Below are 26,511 nucleotides of genomic sequence, written 5' to 3'. Positions count from 1 at the left end.
ACGAGGTCGAAGGAAATGATCAACCAAGATTAAATCGTGTAGACTGGCGTCAAGAAATGAACAGTGGAGATCAATTTAAGCAGTAGAAGAAGAGGAATCTGGAGAAGGCGTCACATCCGTCGATGGCAGAAGATCTTCGGTCATAGGGTACAAACAAGCTTGGGCGTTAGTCAATGAAGGAAGGTTGATTTAAAGCTATAAGTGGGATTTCGGGCAGATGTAAAATGGTAAGTGGTATTTAAAGGAGAGCACCCAATTCCATTCAATGGTTGAGACGTAGTAACTAGGGGAGAGAGAAAAACAGCTCATTTCAGGTAGGTAACTCTAGTGCAAATAGTCCACCTGAAATCGCTGTAAACCATCTGATTTTGGGGATTGAAATCTACGGTGGAGAATGGACCCAACTGCACCATTGTAATACACCTTAATATAATATCGCAACCAGTTCAATCAGAAGTCTTGAAGGAGTGTAACGATATAAACTACCGATTGCGATACGGTGATGGCCCCGACGGAGTTATTAACAACTGGTTAATAACATAATCGCATCCGCTCTATCGGCAACAGGGGAATCTACTATTAGCCACCGTCTGTACTATGGGCACGACTTATAAAGACCTCCAGAATGTTGCGATTGCAATTGTGGGTTTAAATGAATAAATCTGACTATTCAAGAATGTTGGGGTTGCCGTAAAAGAATAAGTCTATTGTTTGAATAATAATAGAGATGGCTTCTCTTCCTAATTAACGTGTCTTGTGAGTATTGATGAATTCAAAGAGACAAAGGAAGCCGAAGAGTGAGCGCAAAGGAAGATGAAAGATCAAGCGAGCATTGAGGAAGCTTAAGCTCAATCGAGCAGGGAGGAAGCCAATGGTCAGGCGTATCAGGCATATAAAATAGAGAACAAGGAAATTTTAATGTTGCTAGCAAACTGTAAGAAAAAAAAGGAAGCCAAAGTTCTGGCAGAAGTGGAAGGAACAGGAGGACAGAAATAAGTCATAGGTCCAGTAGGGTTGGGAGCAGAGAATTACAATCAAATAAATCCAGACAGTTTATAGCAGAGGATTGGAGCCCTTGAGGTTGGTGCTTCAGAACTGAAAGGATTGGTGTCCTAGGGAGTTGTTGCTCCTAAATCCAAGGTTTTTTCCTTGACAAGGTAGGGTTGGTGCTCTGGAGGTTGGAGCCTCACAAAGAGTCCAAGTTGGTGCTTGGCAATTGACTGAAACCACACACACACACACACACACATATTGCACCTTTTTTTTCAAAGATCATATTAATAAAAGCATCTATTCCTGTTATCTATTTCTGTGTTCCAAATATAAATGTTCTTAAATGAAAAAAAAAAATTGAAAAGAAATATTGATTTACCCCCCCCCCCTCAGTATTTCCAACAATTGGTATAAGAGTGGGCTTCTTTGTATCAGCCTAACAGCTCGAAGAAGGATTCTTAGTCATGATGAGAAATAAAGAAGGTTCAGAAAGACCTCCTCTGCTCGATGGAACAAATTTTGGTTTCTGGAAGAAGAGAATGTCCTACAACATAATTTCCCTTGGACCTAAAGTTTGGCATTCGGTCTTAAATGAGTACATAGTTCCTTCCACTCTTCCAACAGATCAAGACGAGAGGAAAGTCTACATTGCAAATGCAAAAGCATTAAACTCCATCACTAGTGTAATCACTGATTCTAAATTTACAAAAGTCATGGACTATGACTCTGCCAAAGAAGTATGGGATAAGCTAATTAGCTTATACGACGGGGAATCCAAAGTCATGAAAGCAAAGCTTCAAACTCATAGAAGGAAATTTGAAAGTCTGGAAATGGATGATGAAGAAGATATTGCATCATACTTTCTCTGAGTAGCTAAAGTGGTCAACTCTCTTAAAGGATTGGAAGAAAACATTGAAGAAAGAAACATTGTTCAAAAGGTCTTAAGATCTCTCCCAAACATATTTGACTCCAAAGTAAGTGCCATAGAAGAAATGAAGGATCTAGATACTCTCAAGATGGATGAACTCCATGGAATCCTCATTTCCAATGAGATGAGAAAAGGTTTCCCAAGTTCCAAAGATGCATAATTCAAGGCCTCAAAATCAAAAGAGGGGAAACAAAGGAATGTCAGTAGTGATGACTCCAATGTTGAATCTGAATTGGCACAATTTGTATGAAGGCTGAAGAAGGGATCTAAGCTAAAAGGTAAATACCCTCTTATTTGTTTCAAATGTGGAAAAACAGGTCATTATGCTGCAAAATGTCCTCATAAGCATGATAATGATGATGAAGAAAATTCTAAAAGGATGGTATACAAAAAGAAAAGGTTCAATAAGAAGAATTTCCTCTCTAAGCAAGATGGGTCCGATGAAGATGAATTTGTAGTCATCAAAAAGAAATCAACTAACCAGTTCCCTCATCGCAAAGGAGGTAATGAAGAATCAGATGAAGAAAATGACCATGCTGGAAGCCAAGAAGTATTATTCATGGCATTCACAAATGATGATAACTCAGGGCTAGATGGAAATGTAGATGAATTGTTAATAAGTGCCATTGAAGAAAATGAGAAATTACGGAATAAAGTCATTTATCTCAAGGTAGAAAATGAGGAAACAAAAAGAAGGGAAGATCTCTTGAAAAATAAGCTAAAAGAAAAAGAAGAAGCTTGCGAAGAACGTGAAGCCAAAATAGTATCTCTAAGGAAGGAATTGGAGCAAGTTAAAAAGGGTTGGAAAAGCTCTCAAATACTTGACACTATCCTAAATAATCAAAAACCTCAACATGACAAATCTGGAATAGGTCTTAAAGGAGAATCGTCAAGTACTAAGAATAATGTGAAAAGCTATGCCGGCGTAATTTCCAGCAACCCAAAACAAGAAAGATTATTTCATCAAAGGCTCATCCCAGATCCAAAGAATGAAGAGAGAGTAACTCTAAGGAAGAATGTTGATTCGATTCATGGATGTTACAATGGATACAAAATAATATTTCATCAAAGGCCCATCTCAAATCCAAAGAATGAAGCGGGAGTAACTCCAAGGAAGAATGTTGATTCAAATCATGGCTATTACAACAGGTACAAAACTATCTTTTTTGGGCATTGTTTCCATTCTAAAAAAATTGGTCATCAAGCTAGACATTGCATGGTTCGTAAGAATGACACACCAAAACTGAAGGATCAAATAAACAAACCATATGGGCCCAAAGGGCAAGGACAAATCAAGACCTACAATTCATTTGATCCCTTGACCAAATTTGATCTGATTTGCTCATTATGCAATAATAATGGACACGATGAACAAAATTTCCCACTCAAAAGAGGAAAAGCAAGAACTGAGAATCCCAACACGGATAAATGTGGCCTAGCTCTATGTGCTCAAAATAATGAAAATCCTTGGTTTGTGGATAGTGGGTGCTCTAGAAACATGACAAGGGACAAAAGGAACTTTGTCTCATTGAACAAAAAGGAAGGAAATGTATCCTTTGGAAGTGGATCTGCCAAAATTGTTGGAAAAGGAACTGTTACTCTTATTAATGGAAAAGGAAAATCTCAAAATGCTTTGCTAGTAAATGGGCTCAAACACAACCTCCTGAGTGTTAGCCAAATCTGTGATCAAGGACATAATGTTGTCTTTAGCACCAAAGAATGTGAGATAAGGAACTCTTCCTCAGGGGAACTTCTGGCGAAAGGGGTTAGAACACCAGACAACATCTATATTCTGAACAAGATTCAAGAAGATAAATGCTACTTAAGTCAAACAGATGAAAGTTGGTTATGGCACAAGCGACTTGGACATACAAGCTTCGAGAACTTGATCAATATCAGCAAGATTAAAGCAGTACGAGACATTCCAAAGTTATTCAAACCAAATCAAGGAATATGTGGTCCATGTCAACATGGAAAGCAAACCAGAACCAGCCACAAGACCAAGGAGTTTTCTAGATCAAAGCCTTTGGAGATCATCCATGCTGATTTATGTGGACCAACTAGAACTCTGGCACTACAAGGAGAAACGTACTTTGCTTTATTTGTTGATGAATATACTAGAATGATGTGGATATATTTTATAAAATATAAATACAAATCATTTGAGTGTTTTAAGAATCTTAAATCTCTTGTAGAAAATGAAAAGGACTCAAAGAACAGATAGAGGGGGAGAATTCACATCAAAAGAATTTAATGAATTCTGTAAAATACATGGAATTAAAAGATAACTCTCTACTGCCAGAACACCCAAGAAAAATTGGGTAGTTGAAAGAAGAAAGCGAATAGTTCAAGAAATGGCAAGAACAATGTTAATAATAGCTGACTTGCAGCCAAAATTCTGGCGAGAAGCAGTCAGGACAACTGTCTATACCTTGAATCGAACTCAATTAAGAGCAAATAAAGAAAACACTCCATATGAATTATGGAAAGGAAGACCTGCTTCAGTAAAATACTTCAAGGTTTTTAGAAGCAAGTGCTTCATAAAAATCAATGATGGCTCACCAGGAAAGTTTGATTCTTGGGTTGACGAAGGGATCTTCCTTGGATATTCTACACAGAGAAAAGCCTACAAGTGCTACAATAACCGACTACGGAAAATAGTGGAAAGCATTGATGTGAAGATTGATGAAGACCTTCCAGAGAAAGAAATTGAAGAACATGAAGTTGATCCTCTCATTGAAGAAGAAGAACCTGAAGAAGAAGAAAAAAATCAAGAAATACCCAAGGAAAAAGAACCATCTCAAACTCCTTCAAAGATGAAACTTCTCCAAAATTATCACCCGGAAGAGTAGATTATTGGCAGTATAGATGAAGGGATGCAAACGCAAAGAAGGATGACGAATGCACCAAAGAAAAATGATATTGCTCTTTTATCCATGATAGAACCAGAAACATTTACTCAAGCAAGTAAGGATCCTCATTGGGTAAAAGCCATGGAAGAAGAAATGTCTCAAATTGAGAAGAATGAGACATGGGAGCTGGTACCTCGTCCAAAGGACAAAAACATAATAGGAACCAAGTGGGTGTTTAAAAACAAAATGAATGAAGATGGACAAATCATCAGAAAAGTACTAGTGGAAATGCATTATTCCTGGGAGACTGTTTAGTATCTTGGCTCAGCAAAAAACAAACATCCATATCACTATCTACAGTTGAAGCCGAGTATATAGCTACTGTAGATTGTTGTACTCAAATACTATGGATGAAGGAAGCTCTAAAAGATCTCAACATAAGTTCAAAACAACCAATTACCATCTATTGTGATAACACAAGTTCGATCAGCCTCAGCAAAAATCCAGTGATGCACTCAAAGACCAAACATATACCAATCAAGTATCATTTCCTTCATGAACAAGTAGCTAAACAAAATACCATCTTGGAATATATCAATACTAAGGAGCAGATAGTTGATATTTTCACAAAACCTCTTCCTCTAGAAGCATTTGAACATCTTCGTCAAAAGATGGGGACTATCTCTTTGGCATCACCTAAGTTGATTCATAAAGATGTTGCAGGATAGGGGGAGCAGTTCGACAAGCGGAGTCCTTATACACTCCTTTGCCACTGATGTCAAAGGGGGGGAAAGAAGAATATTGCCATCAATGGCAAAGGGGGAGATTGTTGATCTAGATTGTCATTAATGTCAATATGAAGCCAAGGAGCTATCAGAGTAGAGCTATCAAAGTAGAGAAGAGAAGCAAGTGTAAGAGCGGAAGATTGAGGAGGAGCCACATCGAAGGAGCCATATCAGGAGTATCGCATGTAATGTATGCCCAAGAAGAACCGAGAGGAAGAATTCATCAAAAGAAGCAAAGAGGAATCATAATGGGTCTTTGAATCTTGTTGAAGAATCAGAGTGAAGCTAAGAGAGAATCAACGATGTATGAATTCCCAGAAGGCGGGCTCAGAGAGAGGCGGAAAAGTGAAAGGCCGAAACCCTGAAGAAAATGCGAAACCATAGGAAAAAACACTGAAGAAATGAATCAAAGTGAAAGTGAGGAGACAGATGAAGATTGAATGCACAGGAATCGTTGGATTTCGGAGATCAACAGACGAGGTCGAAGGAAATGATCGGCCAAGATTAAATCGCGTAGACTGGCATCAAGAAATGAACAACGGAGATTGATTTAAGCAGTGGCAGAAAAGGAATACGGAGAAGGCGTTGCATCCATCGATGGTAGAAGATCTTCGGTCATAGGGTACAAACAAGCTTGGGCGTTAGTCAATGAAGGAAGGTGGATATAAAGCTCTAAGCGGGATTTCGGGCAGATGTAAAATGGTAAGTGGTATTTAGAGGAGAGTGCCCGATTCCATTCAATGGTTGACACGTAGCAGCTAGGGGAGAGAGAAAAACGGCTCATTTCAGGTGGGTAACTCTCGTGCAAATAGTCCACCCGAAATCACTGTAAACCATTTGATTTTGGGGATTGAAATCTACAGTGGAGAATGGACCCATCTGCACCATTGTAATACGCTTTAATATAATATCGCATCCAGTTTAATCAGATGTCTTGAAGGAGTGTAACGATATAAACTACCGATTGCGATAAGGCGATGGCCCCAACGGAGTTATTAACAACTGGTTAAAAACATAATTTCATCTGCTCATCGGCAACAGGGGAATCGACTATCAGCCATCGGCTGTACTATGGGCACGACTTATAAAGATGTCTAGAATGTTGTGATTGAAATTGTGGGTTTAAAGGAATAACTCTGACTATTCATGAATGTTGCGGTTGCCGTAAAAGAATAAGTCTATTGTTTGAATAATAATAAAGATGGCCTCTCTTCCTAGTTAACGTGTCTTGTGAGTATTGATGAATTCAAAGAGACAGAGGAAGCTGAAGAGTGAGCATAGAGGAAGCTGAAAAATCAAGCGAGCGTTGAGGAAGCTCAAGCTCAAGCGAGCAAGGAGGAAGCCAATTGTTAGGCGTATCAGGCATATAAAATAGAGAACAAGGAAAGTTTAATGTTGCTAGCAAACTGTAAGAAAAAATGAAGCCGAAGTTCTGGCAGAAGTGGAAGGAACAGGAGGACAGAAGTAAGCCATAGGTCTAGCAGGGTTGGGAGCAGAGAATTACAATCAAATAAATCTAGAAAATTTATAGCAGAGGGTTGGAGCCCTTGAGGTTGGTGCTTCAGAACTGAAAGGTTTGGTGTCCTAGGGAGTTGGTGCTCCTAAATTCAAGGTTTTTGCCTTGACAAGGTAGGGTTGGTGCTCTGGAGGTTGAAGCCTAACAAAGAGCCCAAGTTGGTGCTTGGCAATTTATTGAAACCACACACACACACACACACATATATATATATATATATTGTACCTTTTTTTTTTCAAAGATCATATTAATAAAAGCATCTATTCCTGTTATCTATTTCTGTGTTCCAAATATAAATGTTTTTAACTTAAAAAAAAAAAAAAAAAATTGAAAAGAAATACTGATTCACCCCCCCCCCCCCCCCCCCCCCCCTCTCAGTATTTCCAACAATTGGTATCATAGCGGGCTTATTCATATTAGCCTAACAACTTGAAGAAGGATTCTTAGTCATGATGAAAATCAAGTAGTGTCAGAAAGACCTCCTCTATTCAATGGCACAAATTTTGGTTTCTGGAAAAAGAGAATGTCCTACAACTTAATGTCCCTTGGACCTAAAGTTTGGAATTCGGTCTTAAATGAGTACATAGTTCCTTCCACTCTTCCAATAGATCAATACGAGAGGAATGTCTACATTGCAAATGCAAAAGCATTAAATTCCATCACTAGTGGAATCACTGATTTTGAATTTACAAAAGTCATGGATTATGACTCTGCCAAAGAAGTATGGGATAAGCTAATTAGCGTATACGATGGGGAATCCAAAGTCAAGAAAGCAAAGCTTCAAACTCATAGAAGGAAATTTGAAAGTTTGGAAATGGATGATGAAGAAGATATTGCATCATACTTTCTCCGAGTAGCTGAAGTGGTCAACTCTCTTAAAGGATTGGAAGAAAACATTGAAGAAAGAAACATTGTTCAAAAGGTATTAAGATCTCTCCCAGACAGATTTGACTCCAAAGTAAGTGCCATAGAAGAAATGAAGGATCTAGATACTCTCAAGATGGATGAAATCCATGGAATCCTCATTTCTTATGAGATGAGAAAAGGTTGCCCAAGTTCCAAAGATGCAGCATTCAAGGCCTCAAAATAAAAAAAGGGGAAACAAAGGAATGTTAGTAGTGATGACTCCGATGTTGAATCTGAATTGGCGCAATTTGTATGAAGGCTGAAGAAGGGATCTAAGCTAAAAGGTAAATACCCTCTTATTTGTTTCAAATGTGGAAAAATAGGTCATTATGCTGCAAAATGTCCTCATAATAATGATAGTGATGATGAAGAAAATTCTAAAAGGATGGTATACAAAAAGAAAAGGTTCAATAAGAAGAATTTCCTCTCTAAGCAAGATGAGTCCGATGAAGATGAATTTATAGTCATAAAAAAGAAATCAATTAGCCAGTTCCCTCATCGCAAAGGAGGTAATGAAGAATCATATGAAGAAAATGAGCATGCTGGAAGCCAAGATGTATTATTCATGGCATTCACAAATGATGATAACTCAGGGCTAGATGGAATGTAGATGAATTTTTAATAAGTGCCATTGAAGAAAATGAGAAATTACGGAATAAAATCATTTCTCTCAAGGTAGAAAATGAGGAAACAAAAAGAAGGGAAGATCTCTTGACAAATAAGCTAAAAGAAAAAGAAGAAGCTTGCGAAGAACGTGAACCCGAAATAGTACCTCTGAGGAAGGAATTGGAGCAAGTTAAAAAGGGTTGGAAAAGCTCTCAAATACTTGACACTATCCTAAATAATCAAAAACCTCAACATGACAAATCTAGAATAGGTCTTAAAGGAGAATCATCAACTACTAAGAATAATGCGAAAAGCTATGCCGGCGTAATTTCCAGCAACCCAAAATAAGAAAGATTAATTCATCAAAGGCTCATCCCAGATCCAAAGAATGAAGAGAGAGTAACTCTAAGGAAGAATGTTGATTCGAATCATGGATGTTACAACAGATACAAAACAATATTTCATCGAAGGCCCATCTCAAATCCAAAGAATGAAGCGGGAGTAACTCCAAGGAAGAATGTTGATTCAAATCATGGCTATTACAAACAGGTACAAAACTATCTGTTTTGGGCATTGTTTCCATTGTAAAAAAATTGGTCATCAATCTAGACATTGCATGGTTCATAAGAATGACACACCAAAACTGAAGGATCAAATAAACAAACCATATGGCCCCAAAGGGCAGGGACAAATCAAGACCTACAATTCTTTTGATCCCTTGGCCAAATTTGATTTGATTTGCTCATTATGTAATAATAATGGACACGATGAACAAAATTTCCCACTCAAAAGAGGAAAAGCAAGAAGTGAGAATCCCAACACGAATAAATGTGGCCTATCTCTATGTGCTCAAAATAATGAAAATCATTGGTTTGTGGATAGTGGGTGCTCCAGACACATGACATGGGACAAAAGGAAGTTTGTCTCATTGAACAAAAAGGAAGGAAATGTATCCTTTGGAAGTGGATCTGCCAAAATTGTTGGAAAAGGAACTGTTACTCTTATTAATGGAAAAGGAAAAGCTCAAAATGCTTTGCTAGTAAACGGGCTCAAACACAACCTCCTGAGTGTTAGCCAAATCTGTGATCAAGGACATAATGTTGTCTTTAGCACCAAAGACTGTGAAATAAGGAACTCTTCCTCAGGGGAACTTGTGGCGAAAGGGGTTAGAACACCAGACAACATCTATATTCTGAACAAGATTCAAGAAGATAAATGCTACTTAAGTCAAACAGATGAAAGTTGGTTGTGGCACAAGCGACTTGGACATACAAGCTTCGATAACTTGATCAATATCAGCAAGATTAAAGCAGTACGAGACATTCCAAAGTTATTCAAACCAAATCAAGGAATATGTGGTCCATGTCAACATGGAAAGCAAACCAGAACCAGCCACAAGACCAAGGAGTTTTCTACATCAAAGCCTTTGGAGATCATCCATGTTGATTTATGTGGACCAACTAGAACTTTGGGACTCCAAGGAGAAACGTACTTTGCTTTATTTGTTGATGAATATACTAGAATGATGTGGATATATTTTATAAAATATAAATCCGAAGCATTTGAGTGTTTTAAGAATCTTAAATCTCTTGTAGAAAATGAAAATGACTCAAAGATTAAGTGCCTCAGAAAAGATAGAGGGGGAGAATTCACATCAAAAGAATTTAATGAATTCTGTAAAATACATGGAATTAAAAGAGATCTCTCTGCAGCCAGAACAACCAAGAAAAATTGGGTAGTTGAAAGAAGAAACCGAACAGTTCAAGAAATGGCAAGAACAATGTTAATAGCAGCTGACTTGCAGCCAAAATTCTGGAGAGAAGCAGTCGGGACAACTTTCTATACCTTGAATCGAAGTCAATTAAGACCAAATGATAAAAAGACTCCTTCTGAATTATGGAAAAGAAGACCTACTTCAGTAACATACTTCAAGATTTTATAAAGCAAGTGCTTCATAAAAATCAATGATGGCTCACCAGGAAAGTTTGATTCTCGGGTTGATGAAGGGATCTTCCTTGGACATTCTACATGGAGCAAAGCCTACAAGTGCTACAATAACCGACTACGGAAAATAGTGGAAAGCATTGATGTGAAGATTGATGAAGACCTTCAAGAGAAAGAAATTGAAGAACATGAAGTTGATCCTCTCATTGAAGAAGAAGAACCTGAAGAAGATGAAGGGATGCAAACTTGAAGAAGGATGACAAATGCACCAAAGAAAAATGATATTGCTCTTCTATCCATGATAGAACCAGAAACATTTACTCAAGCAAGTAAGGATCCTCATTGGGTAAAAGCCATGGAAGAAGAAATGCCTGAAATTGAGAAGAATGAGTCATGGGAGCTGGTAGCTCGTCCAAAGGACAAAAACATAATAGGAACCAAGTGGGTGTTTGAAAACAAAATGAATGAATGTGGACAAATCATCAGAAACAAGGCAAGGCTTTCTAAAATTTTGTGGAAAAAACCTGTGAACTGTTTAAGAAACCAACGTTTCGGACTGACTTAGTGAGTCCATCATCAGGGCAATGTGATTTTTCTTTTGAGAAGAAAGAGCATGAAATCATGGAGCTATTAATAGTTAAATGAGAAATTATTTGATGTCTTCTTTTATTATCGAATTGTTAAATGACTAACTAGTTGTTAGATTTTATTTATTTATTTATTGTTATTATTATTATTATTATTATTTATAATTTATTTATTATTATTATTATTATTATTATTATTATTATTATTATTATTATTTTATTTTATTTTATTTTTAAATTTTTTTTATTAATTAACTATAATGTGTTTATTGGTTTAAATTAGTGATTGATTATGTACATATGTTTTTAAATTAATTTATTGACAATTATTTATTAATTTCTTAGTAATTTTTAATTTATTTATTTCTTTTATTTTTTCTAAATGTTATTGGTTTAATTAGTGATTAATTATGTATTTGTTTAAATTTATTTACTTAATAATTTATTTATTTGTTTATTTATCTATTTATGTTCTTTGCTTATGTATTAAATGCTTTATTAGTAATGAATATAATTTTAAAGTTATAGTTTAGGTTTATTTAAGATGACTAATTAGGGTTAAATAGGGTGTTAGTTGTTAGAGGTTATATTTATTTATTTATTTAATTATTTGTTTGTTTATTGTATATCTACATTTACTACTTTTTTATTTTTTTATTTTGTTTAATAAGGGTTTCCAGGTGTTAATTTTAGTCCGTCATCTCTATTCATGTTGTTGGAGGATTTTTCAATTTCAATTGCTTCTTTCACCCTTCTTTTTAAATAATGGTCTTCTTTGTGAATTAATTTTGCTTGTTCCATACAAATATAGTGTGAGGAAGAACATGATATCACTAATGTGTTCAACCTTATGCCAAAGGATCTCCCTATTTCACCTATATATACTTTTCCACAAGAGCAGGGAACCGAGTATACTCCTTTGTGATTTTTTGGGTCTATTAAGTCTTTGGCAGAATCAAGGCAAGGCTTGTTTGTAAAGGCTATTCACAAATTGAAGGAATTGAATTTGACGAAACATTTGCACCAGCAGCTCGTGTGAAAGCTATCAGGATGTTCTTAGCATTTTCTTACTCAAAAGGATTCAAAATCTATCAAATGGACGTAAAATCAACATTTTTGAATGGGGAACTCAAGGAAGAAGTCTACATGGAGCAACCAAAAGGGTTTAATATAACAGAAGGAAAAGACTTTGTTTGTAAGTTGAAAAAGGCATTATATGGGTTGAAACAAGCTCCTAGAGCTTGGTATGCAAGATTGGATCACTATCTACAACAACAAGGCTTCAAGAAGGGGGTGGTAGGAAGTAATCTCTACATAAAGATGGATGAGGATAAGTTACTAGTCACATTTGTTTATGTTGATGATCTGATTTTTGCTAGTAATAATGATGAGATGAGCCATGAGTTTTCTGAAAATATGTCAAAAGAGTTCGAGATGTCAATGATAGGAGAGTTATCTCACTTCCTTGGACTACAAGTATCTCAAACCATGGAAGGCATGTTTATATCTCAAGCCAAATATCTTAAAGACATGCTTAAAAGATATGGAATGGAAGACTGTGCACCCATGAGCACACCTATGGCCACAAGTTGCAAATTGAGCAAAAATGATGACTCCCCTCTAGCAGAGGAAACTCATTATAGGTCAATAATTGGAGCCCTTCTGTACTTAACTGCTACGAGACCTGACATTATGCAAGCAATAGGAATGGTGGGAATATTTCAATCAGCTCCTAAACAATCCCATTTCTTAGCTGTAAAAATAATTCTCAGATACCTGAAAGGAACTCCCGATTTCAGTCTCTGGTACCCTAAGAGCTCAACTCTTACTTTGACTGCATACACCGATGCTGAATGGGCCGGAAGTGTCGATGATCAGAAAAGTACTAGTGGAAATGCATTATTCCTGGGAGATTGTTTAGTATCTTGGCTTAGCAAAAAACAAACATCCATATCACTATCTACAGCTGAAACCGAGTATATAGCTGCCGTAGATTATTGTACTCAAATACTATGGATGAAGGAACCTCTAAAAGATGTCAACATAAGTAGAAATCAACCAATTACCATATATTGTGATAACACAAGTGCGATTAGCCTTAGAAAAAATCTAGTGATGCACTCAAAGACCAAACATATACCAATCAAGTATCATTTCCTTCGTGAACAAGTAGCTGAACAAAATATCATCTTGGAATATATCAATACTAAGGAGCAGATAGCTGATATTTTCACAAAACCTCTTCCTCGAGAAGCATTTGAACATCTTCATCAAAATATGGGGGTTATCTCTTTGGCATCACTTAAATTGATTCATAAAGATGTTGCAGGACAGGGGGAGCAATGCGACCGGGGGAGTCCTTGTATGCTCCTTTGCCACTGATGTCAAAAGGGGAGAAAAGGAGAATATTGCCATCAATGATAAAGGGGGAGATTGTTGATCTAGATTGTCATTAATATCAATATGAAGCCAAGGAGCTATCAGAGCAGAGCTATCAAACTAGAGAAGAGAAGAAAGCGTAAGAGGGGAAGATTGAGGAGGAGCCACATCGGAGGAGCCATATCGGGAGTATCGCGTGTAATGTATGCCCAAGAAGAACCGAAAGGAAGAATTCATCAAAAGAAGCAAAGAGGAATCATAATGGGTCTTTGAATCCGATTGAAGAATCAGAGTGAAGCTAAGAGAGAATCAACGATGTATGAATTCAGAGAAGGCAGACTCAGAGAGAGGCGGAAAAGTGAAAAGCTGAAACCCTGAAAAAAACCTGAAACCACAGGGAAAAACACTGAAGAAATGAATCAAAGTCAAAGTGAGGAGACAGATGAAGATTGAATGCACAGGAACCATTGGATCTCGTAGATCAACGGACGAGGTCGAAGGAAATGATCGACCAAGATTAAATCACGCAGACTGGTGTCAAGAAATGAATGACAGAGATTGATTTAAGCAGTAGCAGAAGAGGAATCCGGAGAAGGCGTCACAGCCGTCGATGGTAGAAGATCTATGGTCATCGGGTACAAACAAGCTCGGGTGTTAGTCAACGAAGGAAGGCGGATTTAAAGCTATAAGCGGGATTTCAGGCGGATGCAAAATGGTAAGTGGTATTTAGAGGAGAGCGCCTGATTCCATTCAATGGTTGACACGCAGCAACTAGAGGAGAGAGAAAAACCACTCATTTCGGGCAGGTAACTCTTGTGCAAATAGTCCAGCTGAAATCACTGTAGACTGTCGGATTTTGGGGATTGAAATCTACGGTGGAGAATGGACCCGACTGCACCATTGTAATACGCCTTAATGTAATATCACATCCGGTTCAATCGCAAGTCTTGAAGGAGTGTAACGATATAAACTGCTGATTGCGATAACGCGATGGACCCGACGGAGCTATTAACAACTAGTTAATAACATAATTGCATCCGCTCTGTCGACAGCAGGAGAATCGACTATCAGCCATTGGCTGTACTATGGGCACTACTTATAAAGACCTCCAAAATGTTGCAATTTCGATTGTGGGTTTAAAGGAATAACTCTGACTATTCATGAATGTTGCGATTGTCGTAAAAAAATAAGTCTATTGTTTGAATAATAATAAAGATGGCCTCTTTTCCTAATTAATGTGTCCTGTGAGTATTGATGAATTCGAAGAGACAGAGGAAGCCAAAGAGTGAGTGTAGAGGAAGCTGAAAGATGAAGCGAGCATTGAGGAAGCCAAAGAGTGAGTGTAGAGGAAGCTGAAAGATCAAGCGAGCATTGAGGAAGCTGAAGCTCAAGTGAGCAAGGAGGAAGCCAAAGGTCAGGCGTATCAGGCATATAAAACAGAGAACAATGAAAGTTTAATGTTGCTAGCGAACTATAAGAAAAAAAGGAAGCCGAAGTTCTGTCAGAAGTGGAAGGAACAGGAGGATAGAAGTAAGTCATAGGTCCAACAGGATTAGGAGCAGAGAATTACAACCAAATAGATCCAGACAGTTTACAGCAGAGGGTTGGAGCCTTTGAGGTTGGTGCTTCAAAACTTAAAGGATTGGTGTCCTAGGGAGTTGGTGCTCCTAAATTCAAGGTTGGTGCCTTGATAAGACAGAGTTGGTGCTCTAGAGGTTGGAGCTTCACAAAGAGTCCAAGTTGGTGCTTGGCAACTGATTGAAACCAGATATATATATATATATATATATATATATATATATATATATATATATATAATATTTTTTTTTTGCAAAGATCATATTAATAAAAGCATCTATTCTTGTTATCTATTTCTGTGTTCCAAATATAAATGTTTTTATTTGAAAAAAAATAATAATTGAAAAGAAATCTACACCTTCCATAATTTATCATTTTTTAAGAAATGGAGATACACCTTCTATAATTTATTATTTAAAAAAAATGAAAATTCATGAAGCCCAATTTCAATATAGATCATGCATATCAATATAATAAAAACAATATTATAATAAAACTAACGGGCCTACATCCAAATATCACTTAATTGACGGAAATATCACTTAATTGACGGTTCGCTGCTTATTGGATTGTGTATAAGATGGAGAATATTCTTATGCTATCAAATCTACACCTATAATTTATCATTTCTACACCTATAATTTATCATTTTTTAAGAAGCGAGATACACCTTCTATAATTTATTATTTAAAAAAAAATGGAAATTCATGAAGCTCAATTTCAATATAGATCATGCATATGGATATAATAAAAACAATATTATAATAAAACTAACCAGCCTACCTCCAAATTTCACTTAATTGGGGGTTGTGATTCACCGTTTTGCAAAAGAGTTGTCTTTAGTGCGACTTTTTGGACTTTCTATTTCTGGAAAAAAAATTTGAGGTGAATCTTGATTTGTGTTATTTAAATTAGTTTTTTTATTGTATATATAGATTCGACACTCTGAAAAACTTAGGGCACTTAGATTGTCATCAAACTTGTGATTTCAATAAATTCCTGCCAGATTTTAGAGAAATTACACAAAAAAAACTTCCAAAAAATCTCACTAAAAACAACTCCATTTTGTAACACTGACCTTATTTGCCAAATTTAAAGCATCTTTAGAGCTTTTTCAAGACTAGCAGTTATGTAACTAAGGTTTACATCAAATGTTAACATTTAATTAAATTAAAATACGAAAAGCAGCATATACGGCGCCCACCACTGACAACGGGATCTTATTCAAATTTCTTCGACGTAGAAACCACGTGTCACATGTATGGCCGTCCGATCTTCAGGAAGTTGGAATGAAGAAAAGAACGTTGGAAGCGTAACGGTTGGCAAATGCAGAATCCCAGCTGTCAAGAATATTTTAAAAAATAAAATGAGAACAGCTAAATGGGAAGAAGCCCACATGAGCGCCTGCCTGCATATGTGCACGTCATGTTATGTGCTTTAACGTATACACAGCTGGCACACACACTGAGATTACCCGTCATGGCTGCGTCTCACATCGTGGGCGTGACATGTATGCATGTGAGGGAAGATGTTTGCGTGAATGGCGCTATTCCACTATCCGGCTAATACGGCAGTTTGCCGGTTTATATTGCAGGGGGAGGCGGCGTATTAGTGTCTGTATTGCAATTAGCGAGGGTGTTCTTGCGCTCTCTTGGCGTTGGATCCTTTTTCTTGTTTTCTTGGTATCTGACAGCGACATTTCTTGACGTTTCTTGGTATCTGACAACGACATTTCTGGTTATTCTCAGAGATGGCAGCCTCCACAGTCTCTGTTACGTTACTGGTGCTCTTAGTGGCCTTGTTGGTCATTAATCTTTTTGCATCTTACGTCAATGGGCAGGCTACCACCCCTGCTCCCACGTCCGACGGTAAGATCTTTGCCCTTCCATTTTATTTGGGCCTTTCCGGGATTTTGACATGATGTAACGGGGATTGAAGGAATGTGTATTGTTGTTGTAGGCACGGCCATCGACCGAGGGATAGGATATGTGCTCATGTTCCTGGCGCTTGCTTTGACGTACGTCATCCATCCTCTCGACGCCGTCCCTTACAATCTCTTCTGAGCCGCTGGTGATCCGTCACTGGTTTCTCGACAGTGAAGAGAGAAAGGAACCGTTCGAAATAATAATTCTAACCACCGCCCTCATAAAAACACTGACAAATATCATGTTTGCCTAGTTAACCATGGGAAATAATAATAATAATAATTCCGACCACCATTTAAAAAAAATAATAATTCCAGTAATAATTCCAACTATCGTCTTAAGAATATTCACAAACATCAGGTTGCCTGGTTTGCAAAAGGACTGAAGTCACAGCAGTACAACACTGACTATTCTGCAATACAGTCGAGAGTTTAAGGTATTTAATGAATTCTGGTAAAATAGATACGACAAACATTTACTCAATATTTGCATGTTCAGAAAATTAATTATTTTGTATAATCGTGCATTATGTGTATAAATTATTTGCTCTGTCATGTATTAATGTCAAATTTGTGTGTTGAGATAAATATGAATGTAAAAGTCATCTGCATTGCATTGTTGGGCAAGTTAGAAGATGAAACCAGGTAGTGAGTTACTCAGCAACCCCACTATGGATAAATTGGAGTAAATCTTTTGTGTCCATTTATCAAGCCAATATATTTTCCTATGTTTTGAAATATAATGTTTTTGTCAGTGAGTTATTTCTCTGTGTAGTTATTTAAGCCTTTGTGTAGTTGCTATTCCTCCAACATAAGCCTTACCTTGTTGCAACTGAACTCCTCCCTGCCAAACTTTTATAGAAATGGCCTTTGTATTATAGATGGAACTATGAGCGTTGACTTTCGGTATTTGATGTTGTGCACAGCTGATCCGATCCGAGGGATATAAATGGAACCATGAGCGTTGACTTTCGGTATTTGATATTGTGCACAGCTGATCCGAGGGACATAGATGGAAGCATGAGCGTTGACTTTAGGTATTTGATGTTGTGCAGAGCTGATCCGAGGGACATAGATGGAACCATGAGCGTTGACTTTCGGTATTTGATGTTGTATAGATGGAACCATGAGCATTGACTTTCGGTATTTGATGTTGTACGCAGCTGATCCGAGGGATTGAATTTTTCATGTTTTCCCTTTATATTTGTTTTTTTGAGATGTACATGCATTTGATTTATACTTCTGTAATCTTTATTTTTGTTTTCGGCGAGAAGTATAAGTGAATACTGTTGTAAGCCTTCAGTCTACTCATCATAAGATGGCTGCGGCTTTTCGCAGACGTGAGAAATTATTGATGCGCTATCAAACATTGTCATTCGGTATCAACTTTTCTTCGGAATGAGAATGAGGAATTAGCCATAATGATGCAGTATGGGACCCACGAACCAGAGAGTCCAGGAATAATTAATGTGGAGACTTGTTTGAAGGGTAAACAAAAAGCACATATTTGTGCTATTCCAGTCATATTTTAAAAAAATTTGGCAGAAATTTTTTTAAATCCAAGTAAAAGCTGTCAAGCTTTATAATTTTAGGTGCTCAGCATGATTCAAACACTGTCTCTACAAGATTTTTTTGAATCTTTTTGCCCAGTTGTCAAACACAAATTGTCTAATGTTTTGAAAATGATTTCTTAAATCAATAAAATTAATATAATTTCATAAAAATGGTTGAAATATATTGGTAGGTTTTAGTGGAAAATAAGGTTGTCCCTGTATTTTAACAAAGATTTTCTAAATTTACTCATAATTGTATTTACATGAAAATAATAATATAATATAAATACATTAAATTATGTCTTGAGATAGTTTGTTTTGGACATACAATCTCTTGTTTGAGAGAATCTCTCAACCAACTAGACCTTGACCAACTCCCAAATACTAAACCAATTAGACCTCAACCAACTCCCAAATACTAGAATATGCTTAATCTTGATTTACTAGAAAACCAATTAGACCTCAACCAACTCCCAAATACTAGAATATGCTTAATCTTGATTTACTAGAAAACCAATTAGACCTCAACCAACTCCCAAATACTAGAAAACCAATTAGCATTAGGATATAGTTGACTATGCTTAATCTTGATTTACTTCGTTAAACATAGTAAAATTAGTGTTGAGAAGAGTAAATTATGGTTAACAAATTATTCACTATGATGATCACGGTTGTGCACTTAAAAGTAAATTTATGGAAGAGATGTGGTATGTAAACAAAAATAATAAAATAAATAAAAATAAAAACTAGTCTAGATCCATCCTAACTTTGGATCTACTAAGCCTATGCAAAGAGGGATCGAATGAAATCTCTAAAAGAGGTTCGCAAATAGATTTGATTCCTCTTTGGATCTACTAAGCGATAAGTGAAAGAGGAAACCAACTCCCAAATACTAGAAACAACATCAGGATATAGTTGACTATGCTTAATCTTGATTTACTTGGTTAAATATAGTAAAATTAGTGTGGAGAAGAGTAAATTATGGTTAACAATTTATTCACTATGATGATAATGGCTGTACACTTAAAAGAAAATTTATGGAAGAGATGTGGTATGTAAATAAAAATAATAAAATAAATAAAAATAAAAACTAGTCTAGATCCATCCTAACTTTGGATCTACTAAGCTTATGTAAAGAGGAATCGAATCGAATCTCTAAAAAGGTTTGCAAATAGATTTGATTCCTCTTTGAATCTACTAAGCGATAAGTGAAAGAGGATAATAATAGTTTACCCCTTTGGAAAAGGGGCTTAAGAGAATAATTTAGAATAAATAGCCAAATTGAACAAAAGAATGTGAATGCCATTATGAAGCCTCGTGAGCTCTACAAAGTTACTTGAAGAGAGACCCAACCGAGCCGAAAACGAAATGGAATGCGAGTTAGAAATCTGGATGATGTGGGTGGTCCTTCTACACCCCCAATAAGAGGTGGTACCTTGAATTGCTCCATCGAAACAAGCCTAAGTTAATGTGAGGGGCCAAACAAGGAACAACATCCAAGTTCGCCAAATTGTGGACCACAATGTGAATGGGAGAGGGAAGTTTACCCTCAAAGAGTGACATTTTGAGCCAACCAATGGCCCATGAGATTGGGAAAATCCTAATAGATAGCCAACGTTTGAAGAGCCATCTCAATTGCATGCCCTTGCCATTGAAAAGGGATCCTAATGGACCTCTTGTATTTCTTTCGAAGCTTATTTTACAAAGGGCGGAAGAAACAAACCATGGAAAGAAACCAAGGTCCAAATCTTGAACAAGAGTAATGTATCCTTTTGAAAATAAAACAATAAATGTTAAAAAAAGAATCCAGAAATTCCAATTTAATTTGTCCTTGAATTAAATTGTGAATTCAAATTGTAATTCTTTTCTCATAGCAACTTGTAATAGTTAACTAAGTTAAGTTGACTTAATTAACTTAGGAATTTTGAGTTGGGAGTCTTTTGGAAGTCATGTATATGTTCTCCCTAAGTTTTAGGGATCCAAGATGAGTTTAATTATGAGTTGTAATTAGATAACTCACTTTACTGAGTTATGTTCAGTTAAATTAGTTCCAAATTGTTTGTGGATCCTCAAATAGAATAGGTAAAACTTGTATATTCATCTCTTCATGTAACTCAAGTTTACCGAAAAGTGAACTTTCATGCACTTTAACTTGGAGAACATCATTATGATTTTCAACAGAAAAACGTTCTTGTCTAGGTAGACAACTTTCTTTACATGTTACCTATCAGTTCAAAATCTTCATGCATGTATTTTCAACAACTTGATCTTGAGGAGTTTCTTCTTGACATAAAATCTCAGAAAAGGACTCATACATTTGACTGCATATAGATTGACAGGGCTGCAAATCCTGATGGATTTCATGTAATATGACTTGACTGTCAAATTTTTGATCCATTTCATATTCAACTAAAGAAGAGACATCTTCTTGTTGGAAAACTTCTTGATCATCATGAAAACTAGCTTGAGAAGAAAATTTATAAAGTGCCTCTAACTACTCCTCATCATCCATACATTCTACATCATCATCAATACTTCTGAGATATTGAATGAAACATTTCCAAAATTTACAACAGTCTTGGAATAGTAGTGATGAAGGATGAGACTTCCCATAATGTCCAAAAAATAGTCTATGAAAATCTTTAAGAGAAAACAAGCTTCCTGATCACAACCCTTCATACCATACTCTAGCTTTGTCTTCAAGGGTAGCCATAAACATCTTCATGAGACAATCTTCATGAAACTCAACCCTCAGTCTACATACATGTATATGGAATTTAACGAAATGTAGACCAACATCATCTTTCTTTTCATCTTTAAATATGGGAAGATGGGTTGACCAATCAACATAAGGCATAGTATTTGGAAAACCATAGATGTGAGACCGATCCACAGGAGCATACTTGGAATTTCTTCTTATAGTAGAAATCATCTTGGAACATCGTCAAGCTACTGATATTCAAGCAATGGAGTCACCATGATGCTTCGATCTTCTGTATCTTTTGAGATTGGAGTCGTCGGGGTAATATCACAACCTTAAGAAAAATTTGATTTCAGGTTACCCTCGGGAATCAGAATGAAGAGAATCAAACAGAATGTGGGAAAAAGAGCTTTTCGACTCCCGACAGATGCACCAAAATGTTATCACTGGGCTGGAAAGGGTTGGGTTGTGTTAACCTTCAACCCAGTGTAACTATTTTAAACCAACTTTTGACTGGAAGTTAGCCCTTCCAATCTGAGAGGGCTCTCTCAATATACTTAAAACTTTGGCTATGATAAGCTCAAAAATACAGATGGCTAACTCTTTGTTTCTTATGTGATTTTGCAGATGAAAGAGTGTGAGGACATCCACCATTGGGCATGGAGTCAATTAAAGACAATAAATGACAAACAAAACTATTTGTAGAAGTTGAGGCATTTTTTGTTTTACTAATGTGAATATGGATATTTACAATAATCACAGCAAATTGAAGGAAGTTGGAGCAATATAACATTGAATTCCAAGTAATCAAATAAGCCATGAAAACTAATAACAACATAGGAGCATGATAGGATGGAATTGAAACCAAAAATGAATCTCAGGTTAAAACATAGTATTGTTGCAAACTATATTTTTATTAACTGGAAAATATACAAAATGTGGTCTTCTCACATCATCGATCCCCCTTCTCAAAGTAAAAAAACCACACATATATAGAGTGAGATCTTTTTACAAAATCTTCCACCTGGGCTAGATTCGATCAACAGCTAAGATATCTAATCCTATTTGATTAATAAAACATGAGCCTTTATAGGGATTTTCTATTTTAACGGAGTTTGAATACAAGAGGGAGTCGTATGAACAAAATCTATCTAACAGTTACAATTATTTAGGAAAATAAAATTGTTTGTAGTGTGGCACTATATTTGTGGAAATCCTGAATATCTGGCCTTTTTGAATCCTATTGTGCTCTTTCTGGTAAAACGATTTGAAAGTGTCTTCACTGTCCTCTATGTCTCATTTTCCTCTTTTCTCTGCATTCTGTTTAATGACCATGCTGCTGGATATATGCCAAAAAACACCCTCTATGTCCCACTGAGTGGAAGTGAAAGGGACATTTTAATATTCGTTGATCTGGGCAGTTGATTCAATCTGGGACATTGATCCGAGCTTGTTGACATTGCAATCACAATACAAGAGAGGGTCCTTTTTACCATGTTTCATAGTGTTCACTGATTGTCCAGACATGAAGCTTCAATAAAGCATGACATACATAAAATATCACATCCGGAACCAGGACTTGCATATCGCCATCAGAAAGCGTAAAGGGGTGTTTAACACTGATTTATAATAATTTTTCGATGTTCTAGACGTGACAATTTATAGAATGCATCACATAAAATATTGCATCCGGGAAGGTTCTTGCACATCGTAATCGCAAGTCAGAAAGGACTTCGGGAGAAGGAAATTATGACTGTGTGATTCTCAATTGTGATATTGCAATTGGTAGGAGAAAGACTTATTGCAATCGGCGGGGAGGAAATATCGCAATTGGAGGGATCTATCACAATCGGTAGGCAAAACAAATATTGCAGTCGGCAAGGGATTTCACGATATCCAATATCGGTGGAGAACTATGTGATATCGCAATCGGTGAGATCTATCACAATTGGAAAGAGGAACAAATATCGTAATCAACAAGGGAGAGGAGAGACTTAATTGTGATAGGTGGGAAACTTTGCGATATGCGATATCACAATCGCAAAAGGAAAAGGGAGATTGGGCAAACATGTATTGCAAAGGAAAATGGGTCGATAGCGATATGGTTTTGTGGGTCTCAACCTTTTAAAAGGCTTGTGGCATGTTTTTTGAATGTTTTATAGTATTTCAAAGGGGAATGGCGGAAACACGACTAGAGTTGGAAATATTAATGGATTTCGGCTAGAGTTAAAAATGAGTCACTACGGTTATGGTTGAAAGACAAAGGATGAGTGAAAGAAATGGTTTTTAGAGAAATTCTCCAAAACAATTTAAACTGGACCTGTTATCCCCCCCTAAATCTTCAAATACAGAGCACAGTAACCTCTTTAAGAAAAGCAGCAGATAGATGCAAAGAAGAGTGGTGGAAAATCTGATCTAAAATGACTAATCAAACTAAAAATTATTTCTAGGAGTTATCATGGATAACAATCCCTATCTGTCATCCATATGGTAGAAGATGTTTCTCCCCTATCTTGGTCTAGTAGAGTATACCCTAGTTTGCATCATGCTTACAAATTGGGATTGTCACTCCCCATATGGCCAATGGGTTGAGAGGACTTTGGGGTGTGTGATCCTTACCTTTAGTAAGTTAGGCATCTCACCCAAGCATATGATTCAAGGTGTTCTACCACTTGACTCTTGAGGGTCATTTTTGGGAAGATCAGAAGAGGGTTGAAGATGTATGCTCCCCTATAAGATGAATTGGGGTGAGAGAGTCCCATAGGAACTTCCCCACTATCATAGACATGAGGTGAGAGCGTCCCATAATACCTTCCTCATTATCATTGGATTTCGGGTCAATATGTGATCCCCGATGTTGTTCTAGGTTGAGAAGAGATCCTTGATGATACATTTTGTGATGTTTCCATAATAGTAGCATTATGCTCCCCACTGGCAGTGATTTTGGGTGTTAGTAGCAGCTCCCCTATGAATAGATAGTGGTATCTTGGACTTCCCCTCGATGTCAAATTCTTATTCTTTTAGATTCAATATTGTTCAACATATGAGCATATACAAGAAGAGTTAAGAAGTGATAGGCAAAGATGAGAAAATCTTAACGAAGATGAGCTGAGATGAGTTGAGATATGTAGTGACGATGTTTGTTAACGAGATACATGTGATGGGACATATGTTGCAGTTAGTAATTTCTCCCTACTTGAGAGGGAGTGTTAATTTTGGAAACTCATGGAAAAATTCCCTCCTTTGGGTAATCATCCTCTTCAAGGAAGACCCATACTAGCCCTTGAAAGGATTTAATTTGGTTAAGGAAAAACATATTTTAATATGGAAACCCGCATGTAAACAAAAGAGACAAGTTCACCCAAAAGCAAATTAGACACCGTTGAGTGGCTAAAAATACAAGTAAAGTGACCCTCATTTAGAGAACATCAAACATTCTTTTTTCTTTGGTTTGGATTGCATAGGTCTAAGGTTGGTTCGCACAAGTCTGAAATTGTAGGGTTTGAAGATCACACATTTGATTAGGATTTTTGGTTCTCAACCTTGTGGATGCCATAGGATATTTTTGGTTGCAACCGCAGGCACACAAGCCTATGAGTGTGGTTGGAGGGTCTTTTTCACACAAACATCTCTCTCTCTCTGTGCGGTTGGAACCTAGGGTTTGATTTTGACAGTTGACTGTAGATTCTAACAGTTGATGAAAATTGACCACATTCTTCTGAATCAGGGTTTTGATTATTAACATTATTGGGTTCATCTCTTGGATCTTGTTTACTTGATTTTGTTGGATAGTTTTTTGGTTGAAGATATGGAGCATTGTACTCTCTCTTTGCTGAAACATTCAATGAAAATCTAATAAGAAGAAGAATTTAAAATGGTTTCCCCCCTTTTGGGGTTTTCCCCTAGTCTCCGACCAATCCTGGTGTCTCTATGTGTGAATGTGTTTCTTCTATTGTTCCTTTATGTTTTGTTGCATTTTTTATGACATTGTTCTTTCCACATAATTTCATATGTTGTTGAATAATGTTATAATGTTGTGGGGTGAATTTAATGTGCAAATGATTCAAAAATGAAAGTGAAGGTTTCATTAAACAATTTTCAAGCTAGTTTATGTATTTTAGGAAATGGATCGTGGTTGAAAAGTACACAAGCGTAAGTTAATTTATAGAAATTTAACAGTTAAAAGAGAAAAAAATGCAAGAGTTCACCCATATTGGGCTACGTCTACAGGTCTAGCTTCCAGTGGTGACCACTTTATTATATGCTTAAATACTCAATACTTCAACATACAAGATTCAATCTACAAAAGTAATGCTTCCATTGTGTCTAGAATTCTTTAAAACCCCCATCTAGGCTATTCTTGAGCTCAAAAAGGCTTAAAATTGAGAAAAATACCCCCCTTTAACCAAATTGGTTTGCAACTGCAACACCTTAGCTCTCGACCCTGCAAACTTGGCAACAAATTGGCCTATGGCCTATTATGGGTGTGCACAATGTTTGGCTTAGGTCATAGGTTTAAATCCCCCACAGGCAATTTCATTGGGAATTAAAATATATTAAAGTTTTTTAATATGGTTCATACCCCCACCCATATCCTCTACCTCTAGTCACATTACATGTCGATTGAGTCGTTAGTTGTTAGCACTAACTGTTGGCCCCACCTCCTGTCACACCCCTCACCATACAACCATTGTGCCTACCACCCATAGCACTCTGCCTGAAGTGTCTTTCACCGGTCTTGTGGTATACCATATAACCAAGTGTTATACCATTTAGCCTAGCCCATCAATCAGACATTTATTGCTCACTCTCAAGCCTTGTGACAATAAATAAAACTGGGTCGTAGTATTAAATAAGAAACATATGTGGCACAATGGTAGGGCTTCAGTTTATTGAGGTGGTGGTCATGAGTTTGAGTCTTGTAGAGGCCGATTCAGCCAAAATAAATTTTGGCGTGAAAAATTGAGGCCACTTGGCAGCCTTTCATAGGGCCATGTGGTGCCCTCTGATTGACCCATGTAGTGGCCTATGATTGGTCCAGTTAACTGACCGTACACCCAGTTATTGATGTTGTCATCTGACACATCACTTCAAATGATTCACCCACCTGCCCCTCCATACACCCAGTCATCCCTGCCACATCATCATATAGATTTCCACGTTAGCATGCATATCCTACATAGTCAACCTGCAACTTTGACTTTTTAAATGTTTTCCCAAAACTTTAGAAGGCAATAACTTTCTCGTACGGTGTCAAAT

This window comes from Pinus tabuliformis, chromosome 6 (assembly GCF_031772625.1).
Source record: "Pinus tabuliformis cultivar Carrire ecotype Pingquan chromosome 6, CPIR1, whole genome shotgun sequence".
In the NCBI taxonomy this organism is placed as follows: domain Eukaryota; kingdom Viridiplantae; phylum Streptophyta; class Pinopsida; order Pinales; family Pinaceae; genus Pinus; species Pinus tabuliformis.
This window is presented reverse-complemented; position numbering follows the sequence as displayed.